Raw genomic sequence first — 11,450 nt, 5'->3', positions numbered from 1 at the left:
TCAAGCCCCGCGAATCAACCCTTAAGGGAGTCATCTATCTATTTACCCATGCCTCGGGAAGAAGTGAATTCCATCTTGTGTAGTTGAGTTCCCAACTCTCAAATTAGACGATCCAAAATGTTAGGTTTGAATCACGACCCTGGCCACTCACACCCATACAAATCAAAGGACCACCCTCAATAGCAGGAGTTCCCAACTCACTCAGGATTGAGGTCATGTTACCTATGGTCATCCTAATGAACTGAAGTCTCTTCATGAACGGTGTTATATAACAAGACGTTACACTTCGTGGTCAGATCTTATACAAACTCTTTGTATAGGACGCCCCTGCTCGCATGTCCATACACGATTGATCAGGATCAGACCATATGTGACAAATCACAACATTTGTGACCATTCACAAAGCGGGTCGTCGTCCGTTAGCGTTACCAGGATAAGGTTCCCTTCTTTATCCATTTATACAGACCATTTTGGTTATCACTCAAGACATGATCCACTTGTATGTCACACCAATACATGCTTGAGTCATATACAGATAACCAGGGATTTTATGTTTATTGATTTTGTTAAAAGCAAATAAAACAATTAACGAGCAAAAATACAAGATGTGAAGTAAATATCATATACTAACAACATAAGTGTTCGTACATACTGTTTACAAATACAGGATACGAGACTTTAGGGCATAACCCCAACAATCTCCCACTTATTCCTAAAGCGAAGTAGGGGTGTACAAAAATTTAGTACAAAACAATAACAAACTAGGGCATAAAATCTAGTACAAGAAAATCTCTCACTAGTCTTAGTCCAGCCGCGGCGATCCTGTAGACTCATGCTCCGTAGATGACCCTCAAACATTGTAGCCATGAGGGCCTTCCGTAAACAGTTTAGCAACATTGTGCTCTGAAGCTATCTGGTATAGCGATCACGTCCCCTCCATTGCACTATCTCGCGGATTACATGATACTTCCGCTCTATGTGTTTGTCACGCCGTGACTCCTTGGCTCCTTGGAGTTCGCCACTGCCCCACTATTTATCACAATAGAGGATAATGGCCTAGACATATCTGGAACAACTTCCAGATCTTGTTAAGAACTTCTTGAGCCAGACACCCCTTCTTAGCAGCTTTCGCAAGCCACTACGTATTCTGCCTCCATAGTGGAGTCGACGATGTACCCCTGCCTTAGTGCTTCGCTATACTAAAACTCCTCCATTAAAGTAAAGACTGACCTTGATGTGGACTTGCGAGAGTTCTTATCAGTCTGAAAGTCAGAATCCGTGTATTCTGTAAGGATCAAATCCCTCGAACCATACACGAGCATGTAGTCAATGTACCATGCCTAAAACAGTGTTAGCACTTTGTTCTTACGATCCCGAAAGGTTTGTATACGTAGAACAAACTGAGTCACTCCCAAATCTTTCATTTGGAATTGGGCCGCTAGCCAGTGCTTAACTGCAATCAGTAGACCTACGTCATTCCAAATGAGTAGGATATCGTCTACATACAACACTAAGAAGACTACTGAAGCGTTAATGATCTTCTTATATACACAAAGTTCATTAACGTTTTGGTCAAAGCCATACGACTTGATCGCGGTATCAAACTGTATGTTTCAAGATCGAGACGCCTGTTTCAGTCCATAAATGGACCGATTCAGTTTGCAAACCTTTTGCTCTTTACCTTGGGCTATGAATTCCTCAGGTTGCACCATATAAATGGTCTCCTTAAGATTGCCATTCAGAAAAGAAGCCTTGACGTCCATTTGCCAGATCTCATAATTATAATAAGTTGTAATGGACAGAAGGATGCGGATCAACTTTAACATGGTAACAGGTGAGAAAGTCTCCTCACAGTCGACTCCCTCAACCTGGGTATAACCCTTTGCCATAAGTCGACTCTTGAAGGTCTGTACCTTCCCATCAGCACCTCATTTGTGCTTGTAGATCCATTTACAACCTATAGAGTGAACCCCATCAGAATGATCTACAAGATCTCATACTGAGTCGAAGTACATCGACTCCATCTCGAGATTCATAGTCTTGACCCATTCATCCCAATCAACATCCTCCATTGCCTTCTTATAAGATAACGGATCCTCAACGCCGCCATCTACTACCGTACACAACGATCAAACAAGTGGGAGATGCGGTCGTTTATCGCATAGACAATATGCTTAATCGTTTAGATGAAGTATACGATCGTGTAAGAAAAGTAAGCGATCGTCTAAACGGTAACCTATCGTTTACATAATAGCGCGTGACGGTGTAATCGGTATGTGATCGCTTGGCAATATCGTATATGTAAGCGATTGTGCAGTCACTATCGTATAAGCACTGATTTTCTAAACGATGACACTATCTTTTCACAATGCATGTGCCCTTTGTTCTCAACACACCGTCAGCTATTTATAATGCACTCATATGTTATTTAGAACAAAAGAGGTGCATTTCCATTTCCTTTATAACCGTTCAATGAATGTGATCTTATCATATTCATAACATATAATTAATATCATATATTAATTATAATATTTTCCTTTACTAGATACAAATCATATTTATATCCAATTTCCTCCAAATTGTTGTATCTCATACATAAAGTTAATTATATTATATTTAATTAACTTGTTCAATTATATCATATATAATCGAACTCCCTTTTGTCAATTTGAACATTTCAAATTGACACAAAAAATGACTCTCAACTTGTACCCAAGCTACCAAGGGGACCTTATGGACCTATGGCTCGAAGCTCCAACGTCAACTATTCACCATCCGTTAACTGCCAGTCATTCTACTAAAGACCGACAGTCGAACTCTTCTTGCCATAGATATATTTCTATGTCCATTGGATATAACCAATCATCAGTACGATGACCCTTCACATATGCTCGTAATTGCAGCATGCTAATTTACCATTTTGCCCTTTGTAATTACATCTTCCTCTTTAAGTACCACTAATCCCTCTAATGAATAATACAACATAGTCCTACTATGTGTGAACACCTCTTAGACCATGAGAAGGTACGTGGTGCCACATTGTTCAAGCCCTGAAATCAGCCCTTAAGGGAGTTATCTATCTACTTACCCCTGCCTCAGGGAAGGAATGAATTCCATCTTGTGTAGCTGAGTTCCCAGCTCTCAAATCAGACGAATCCACAAAATAGTAGATTTGAGTCGGCGTTCTCGCCACTCGCACCCATGCAAATCAAAGAACTGCCCTCAATGGCAAGAGTTCCCAACTCATTCAGGATTGAGGTCATGTTACCTATAGTCATCCTAGTGAAGTAAAGTCTCAGTTATGAACAGTGTTATATAACGAGACGTTAACACTTCGTGGTCAGGTCTTATACAAATTCTTTGTATAGACGCCCCCCCTCGCATGTCCCTTACACGAATGATCGAGATTAGACCATCCGTGACAAGTCATAACACTTGTGACCATTCCACAAAGCGGGCCGCATCTGTAGCGTTACCAGGATAAGGTTTACCTTCTATATCCATATACTACAGACCATGTGGTTATCACTCAAGACATGATCCACTTGTATATTACCATATATATACTTAAGTTACATACAGATAACCAGGGATGTTAAGTTTATTGGTTTGTGGTAAAATGATCTAAATGTGCAAAGTCAAGTAGTGGAGTAAATATCATTTATATTATACATCACAAGTGTTCGTACAAAGTTGTTTACAAATTATTGGACATGAGACTTTAGAGCACAAACCCCAACAATCTCCCACTTGTCCAAAAACGAAGTGGGGAGTACAAGTAAAATGGCACAAAACAATAAATTAGGGCATAAAAACCCAATTCAACAAAATCTCCCACTTGCCCTAGTCCAGCCGCGGGCAGTCCCGTAGACCCATGCTCTGAAGGTGACCCTCAAATACTGTAACTGTCAAAGCCTTCATAAACGAATCAGTAATGTTTTTCTCCGAGGCGATCTTCGTGACAATCACATCACCTCAATGCACTATCATGCGAATTGACTTTAACATGGCAACAGATGAGAAAGTATCCTCATAGTCGACTCCCTCCACCTAGGTATAACCCTTTGCCACAAGTTGAGCCTTAAAGGTTCGCACCTTCTCATCAGCATCCGTTTGCGCTTGTAGATCCATTTACAACCTATAGGTCTTACCCCATCAGGCTGATCTACAAGATCCCACACCGAGTTGAAGTACATCGACTCCATCTTGAGATTCATGGTTTTGACCCATTCATCCCAGTCAACATCCTCCATTGCCTTTTTATAGGATAACAGATCCTCAACGTCGCCATTTGTCACCATAGTTAGGATTTCCGTGAAACCCAGATAGCGATCAGGCGGGTTCGTAACCCTTCCACTGTGTCGAGGTTCCCATAACTCTTGAAGTGGAACCGACCTACCAGATGAACTATCATCAACAATTCTGGTTGATGAATCAGGTTTTTCAACAACTCTTGTTGAAGTTTCAGTAGTTTCTTTGGAAAGCTCACTTAACACGACTTTGCTACGTAGACTGTGCTCCCTGATATGATCCTCCTCCAGGAAAGTAACGTTCGTGGAAAAGAAAACACCTTGTTTTCGGACAGATCATAAAATTAACCTCCTCGTGTACCTTTAGAGTAGCCTATAAAGAGGCACAACCTCGATCGTGATTCCAACTTCTTGGAATTTGCCTCAAGCACATGTGTTGGGAAACCCCATATGCGAAAGTGACATAAACTAGCTTTACGCCCATTCCACAACTGCAACGGTGTTCTTGCAACACTTTTAGAAGGAACACAGTTGAGAATGTATACCGCAATCTCCATTGCTAACCCCCCAAAACGAGTCTGGTAAGGAAGTGTAACTCATCATCGAACGAACCATGTCCAACAAGGTTCTGGAGAAACTCGTTGGCATTTCGATTGAGTTATGGCAGATTTAAACATTTCTATGTTATGGAGGAAACTTAAGGCTAAAGGTCTTAGCACATACAAGTTATTTTCCAGTTTAGCTGTACAAAATTCAACACCGTCCTTACGAATAAACACTTTATTCAATTTAAAAGAAATAGTGTAATTGTATTGTAACATACACTTTACAGAAATAAGGTTCCTTTATAGTTCATGAACTACAAAGACATTTTTTAATATAAGAAACCTATTCTGTAAAGTAAACTAGATGTCTCCCCTTTATCTGTCTTGGCCTTAGCCTTGGCAGCCTTCTTTTCCTTCAAATAACGAGGACAATTCCTCTTCTAGTGTCCGTCTAGGTCACAGTGGAAACATTTTCCTTTTTCAACCGGCGGTGGATGCTTCTTCTAGGTGACAAGTGGCGGGTTAGCAGACGCATTCCCTTTCCCTTTATCATCCTTCTTCTTCTTCCCCTTTCTAGAGTTAGAAGTTGAAGGTGCAGACTTTGTTCCTAAGATCGAACCTCGATAGAACTTTTTAGAGAACGAGACAACATTTTCCTCACCTCCTTTTTTCTTCGTACTTTTCAGTAAGGGTTGGTAAGTCTGTAACTCGTTGAAGGGAGTGGTAAGGGAGTAGTCCATTTTGTTAAGAATCATATTACTAACAAAGTAGAGGAAGCTCTCCGAAAATGAATGCAGGATAATACTAACCTGACTGCCCTCATCGATTTTAGACCCATTCATCTCCGCCACGTTAAAGTGAACCATCATTTTCAGCATGTTTTCATAAACAAAGGTGCCTTCCTCCATTTTGGAGCTGAAGATGCGTTTTAGAGCCTCATGCTTGAGATGTCCAGACGGCTATCCAAACATTTCCTGTAAGGACTCCATGATCTCACGAGCTGAGACCATGGACTCGTGTTTTTTGGCCAACACGTCACTAAGATTGGTCAGTATATAAGCTCGGGCCTTTTCGTTTGCTCGTGTCCAATGCTCATACGCTGCCAAAACATTTCGAGTAGCGTCTTGAGGTGGAATAGGAGGACATTCCTCCATAAGGACAAACTTGAGATCCTTGATGATGAGTATCATCGTGAGCATATGATTCCAACTTGAATAGTCTAGGCCATTCAATTTTTCGGCACTAAGTAAATTGATAGTGGCTGAAGCCATTAAAAAACGTTGCTGAAAAAAATGAATAACCTTTTATAAGACTTTGCAAAAACCTCATTTTTAATTAACCAATTAATTTTTTAATAAAACAAATTCCAAGTACCCTAAGTAAAAAGACTTCAATTTTGCAATGATGCCCCAGTATGGCAGAACCAACTCTTGGAACTAAACCTAATAGCCACCATTTGTTCAGTCCATAATAGTTAACCCTTAACAATCCTGCGAAGTGTAACCCCACGTTTTCGGCCCTAGAGTCCCGCCCTAATGCGCTCACCGTAGGGAAAAAGACAGATTAGGACAAGAGACTAAGTAACCTTATCCTCTTACAGGAGATCAAATAAAGAAACGCGCAAAACAGCCATCTTATAGGGGGACACACCCAGGATGCCATGAGGCGATGCGCATAAATTTTATTCAATCCAACGAGAAAGACCGAGGGATATGCTGTCGCATTTTCCGCTCCCACTTACTATGAACACTCTCTTCATCCACCTTGATATTGACCTACCCAAACACCATCCGTTGGGGGGACATGCCAAAGGTGCCTCGAGGTCGAGGGTAGATTTCACGGTGTGGACTATAAGGGAGAAACGCGAGAGGTGAAGAGGAAGCAGCAAATGCCCCAAGAACCTCCCAATGAATGTTCTACCTAGAGGTTTATTAACCTAGACAATCGAGCTACTGATTATGATCTAAGTCATTTATAAAGTTTGCTTAAAAACAACTTTTGTCTTTGATATTAAAAAAAACAACAAATCCAAGTAATCACATTAAACTCTTTAATGGATTCGCCTTAATTTTCATGCATGCATCAAATCTATCTAAATTACCTTTCTAGTTAGGTTCCCAGGTAGGGGTGTTCCGTTATTGTCATCTTAAATACCCCAGCCTAGACAGAACTCGCCTTCGACAAAAGGTCTACTATAGATAGACTTGCTACATATTAATCTTTCACTAATTATTTTAGTTCTAATTTTCATTTTATAACCATTTATAAAATAAACAACTAAAACACTCAACCCACATAACGAAGTATTTATAACACTTATAAATATAACGTTAAAAAAAATAAAGCATACATAAATATAATCCTTATATTATATGATGCATGAGCATGCATTTATGTAAATTAAAACATGCTTCTCTAAATTATAACTATTATAATAAAGAGAATATGCATGACCTAGGGTGAGATTTATCTATATATGCATATCATATGACATATTAAAAACATACATCGCATGTAATAAATGAAGGATTAATGGACCGGGATGAGTCTTTACAAAAATCGGAATGAAATATCCCTATCTAATACATTTTTCATCGAGCAAATCAGTTCACAGGCGAACTAGGTCTTGAACCACCAAGAGGACTCCATCGTGTAGTAAACGTTGTAGATTGACAATTGTCCAACGGCACAAGACTATAAAAGCAAAATTAAACGATTGTGTAGACAACAACGAGGCTACGAAGCCTGATCGTCTAAGGGATCGCTTAATGCGGCGACAGGTAAATGATTTACCTTGCGTTACTAAGCAATCGTTTAGTCAGTTACTAAGCAATGAAGCTTGCTGACCAAAACGATCGTCTATATGATCACTTAACGCGGTGATAGGTAAACGATTTACCTTGTGTTACTAAGCGATCGTTTAGTCAATTACTAACCGATGAAGCTTACTGACCAAAACGATCATCTATCTGATCACTTAACGCGTCAACAGGTAAATTATTTACCTTGCATTACTTAGCGATCGTTTAGTGCATGCGCGCGTTAAATAATATGCAAGCATCCCATTGTCACCGCGACCCGATACTCAACGATCGCGTAACCGATTGTCGACACGATGTGATCAACCATTGATCGCTTTCCTGATCGTCTACACAATGCAATCATTAGCGATTGCGTACCTCATCGACTGCACGATGCAATCAACACTTGATCGCATACCCCATCGTCTAACCGATGCGATCAACAACGATCGTGTAATCAATCGTCGACACGATGCGATTAACCCTTGATCGCTTTCATGATCGTCTACACAATACGATCATCAGAGATCGCGTATCCCATCGACTACACGATGCGATCAACACTTGTTTGCATACCCTATCGTCTGCACGATGCGATCAACCCTTGCTCGCATACCCGATCATCTACACAATTTGATCAGCAGTGATCGCGTATTCCATCGTCTGCACGATGCGATCAACAACGATCGCGTTCCCCATGTCTGCACGATGCGATCAACCGGGATTGCGTTCCTCATCGACTGCACGATGCAATCAACCCTTGATCGTCTCCTTCCTCAGAGACCCACAATGTTTACTCCGATCTTCTTCATAAACGACTCAAAACTCAAATAAACTTTGAATAGAGACTCGATAACGATTATTAATACCCAAAAAATGCAGTGGCCTTTACAAATAACCGTAAATGTAAAAGCATTAAAACAAACTGAGGCTAACATCCATGAAAACATCCATAAATCCGCACATCCACAGCACTTTAACGCTTAAACAGTGTAGAAATGCACCCACCATGAACGTATTTTCAATTCTTATGCAGCAATGAATTGGAATATCAGAAAATCGATGCTCTGATACCAATTAAAGGAACACTTATTCAAGAGTACCTACGAGCGGAAGCGGATCTTTCCAATTCATTGTGACAGAATTACCACATATATATTCAAACATACTTTCATAATACTAAAGAGATCAAGAAATCATACCAGATGAAAATTTCTTCTTCACGGCGAGTCTGAAGCCTAACTGTCTATCTTGAACAATCACCACTCGAACAGAAGGAAATGAAGAAGACAACACCACTCAGATCCCTCAGCATTCTTGGAGTGAGAATCCAAAGTGTGGGCTTTGTTCGGATTTGGTAGAGGGAAGGAGGAAGAGAGATCGTACACAACGATCAAGCAAATGGGAGATGCGGTCATCTATCGCATAGACAAGATGCTTGATCATTTAGGTGAAGTATACGATCGTGTAGGAAAAGTAAGCGATCGTCTAAATGATCATGTAGGAAAAGGTAAACAATCGTCTAAAGATCGTGTAGGAAAAGGGTGAGTATTCGTCTGAACGATCGCATAAGAAAAACTAAACGATCGTCTATACAATCGTTTAGTAAATACCGAGAGCTAAACAATCGCTTAGGAAAAAGGTAACCGATCATTTAGATAATAGTGTGCGACGGTGTAATCGATATACGATCGCTTAGCAATATCGTATATGTAAACGATCATGCAGTCACTATCGTATAGGCACTTATTTTTTAAACTATGACACTATCTTTTCACAATGTCCGCGCACCTTGTTCTCAACACACCGTCAGCTATTTATAATGCACTCATCCATTATTTAGAACAGAAGAGGCGCCTTCCCATTTCCTTTATTATATTCATAACATATAATTATTATCATATATTAATTATAATATTTTTCTCTACTAGATATAAATCATATTTATATCCAATTTCCTGCAAATTAATGTATCTCATACATAAAGTTAATTATATCATATTTAATTAACTCATTCAATTATATCATATATAATAGAACTCCCTCTTATTAATTTGAACATTTCAAATTGGCCCAAAAACTAACTCTAAACTTGTACCCAAGCTAACAAGGGGACCTTATGGACCTATGGCTCGAAGCTTCAACGGTACGTGAATAGCTTACTAAACTCTTTAGTCAAGATATCCACCATCCATTAACTACCAAACATTCCACTAAAGACCGACAGTCGAACTCTTCTTGCCATAGATATATTTCTATATCCATTGGATATAACCAATCATTAGTACGATGATCCTTCATAGATGCTTATAATTACAGCAGGCCAATTTACCATTTTGCCCCTATAATTACATCTTCCACCTTAAGTACCACTGATTCCTCTAATGAACAATACAACATAGTTTTATTATGTGCGAACACCTCTTAGGCCATGAGAAAGTATGTCGCGCCCCATCGTTCAAGCCCTGGAACCAGCTCTTAAGAGAGTTATCTATCTACTTACCCCTGCCTCGGGAAAGAAGTGAATTTCATCTTGTGTAGCTGAGTTCCCAGCTCCCAAATCAAACGAATCCCTAAAATGGTAGGTTTGAATCGGTGTTCTCGCCACTTACACCCATGCAAATCAAAGGATCGTCCTCAATGGAAAGAGTTCCTAACTAACTCGGGATTGAGGTCATGTTACCTATGGTCATCCTAGTGAAGTGAAGCCTCAGTTATGAACAGTGTTATATAACGAGACGTTAACACTTCGTGGTCAGGTCTTATACAAACTCTTTGTAAGCACGCCCTCGCTCGCATGTCCTCTACACGAATGATTAGGATCAGCCATCTGTGACAAGTCACAACACTTGTGACCATTCCACAAAGCGGGCCGCATTCGTAGCGTTACCAGGATAAGGTTTCCCTTCTATATCCATATACTACAGACCATGTTGGTTATCACTCAAGACATGATCCACTTGTATGTCACCACATACATGCTTAAGTTACATACAGATAACCAGGGATATTAAGCTTATTGGTTTGTGGTAAAATGAAAAACATCTAAATGTGCAAAGTCAAGTAGTAAAGTAAATATCATTTATATTATACATCACAAGTGTTCGTATAAAGTTGTTTACAAACTACTGGATACAAGACTTTAGGGCACAAACCCCAACATATACAAGAAAATAGTCAACAAAACTGTAGCATTCTTAGTTCTATACGTTGATGATATCTTGCTCATTGGGAATGAGACAAGCTTTCTTGCCGACGTAAAGAGATGGTTAGCATCACAATTTCAAATGAAAGATTAGGTTGATGCTTAGTATGTTCTAGGAATACAAATCTTTTGAGACTAAAAGAATAGAACATTGGCACTATCTCAGACATCTTATATTGACAAGATGTTGTCAAGGTATAATATGAAAATTCCAAGAAAGGTTTATTACCTTTCAGGCATGGAATTCATTTGTCAAAGGAACAATGTCCTAAGACACCTCAAGAAGTTGAGGAGATGAATAGAATTCCATATGCTTCTGCAGTTGGGAGTTTGATGTACGCTATATTTTGTACACGTCCCGACATATGTTTTGCAGTTGGAATCATCAGCAGGTTCCAATCTAATCCTGGACACGGTCACTGGACCGTTGTCAAAAATATCCTCAAGTATCTTAGGAGAACGAGGAACTATATGCTTGTATATGGACCTAAGGATTTGATTCTTACGGGATACACTGATTCTGATTTTCAGACTAACGTAGATTCCAGGAAATCTACCTCAGGATCAGTTTTCACTCCTAAGGAGGACCTATAGTTTGGAAAAACATCAAGCAAAGTTGTATCATTGACTCCACCATGGAAGCGGAATA

The sequence above is a fragment of the Benincasa hispida genome, chromosome 1, assembly GCF_009727055.1.
Source record: "Benincasa hispida cultivar B227 chromosome 1, ASM972705v1, whole genome shotgun sequence".
Taxonomy (NCBI): Eukaryota; Viridiplantae; Streptophyta; class Magnoliopsida; order Cucurbitales; family Cucurbitaceae; genus Benincasa; species Benincasa hispida.
The sequence above is the reverse complement of the archived record's forward strand: the minus strand, read 5'-3'. Positions refer to the sequence as shown.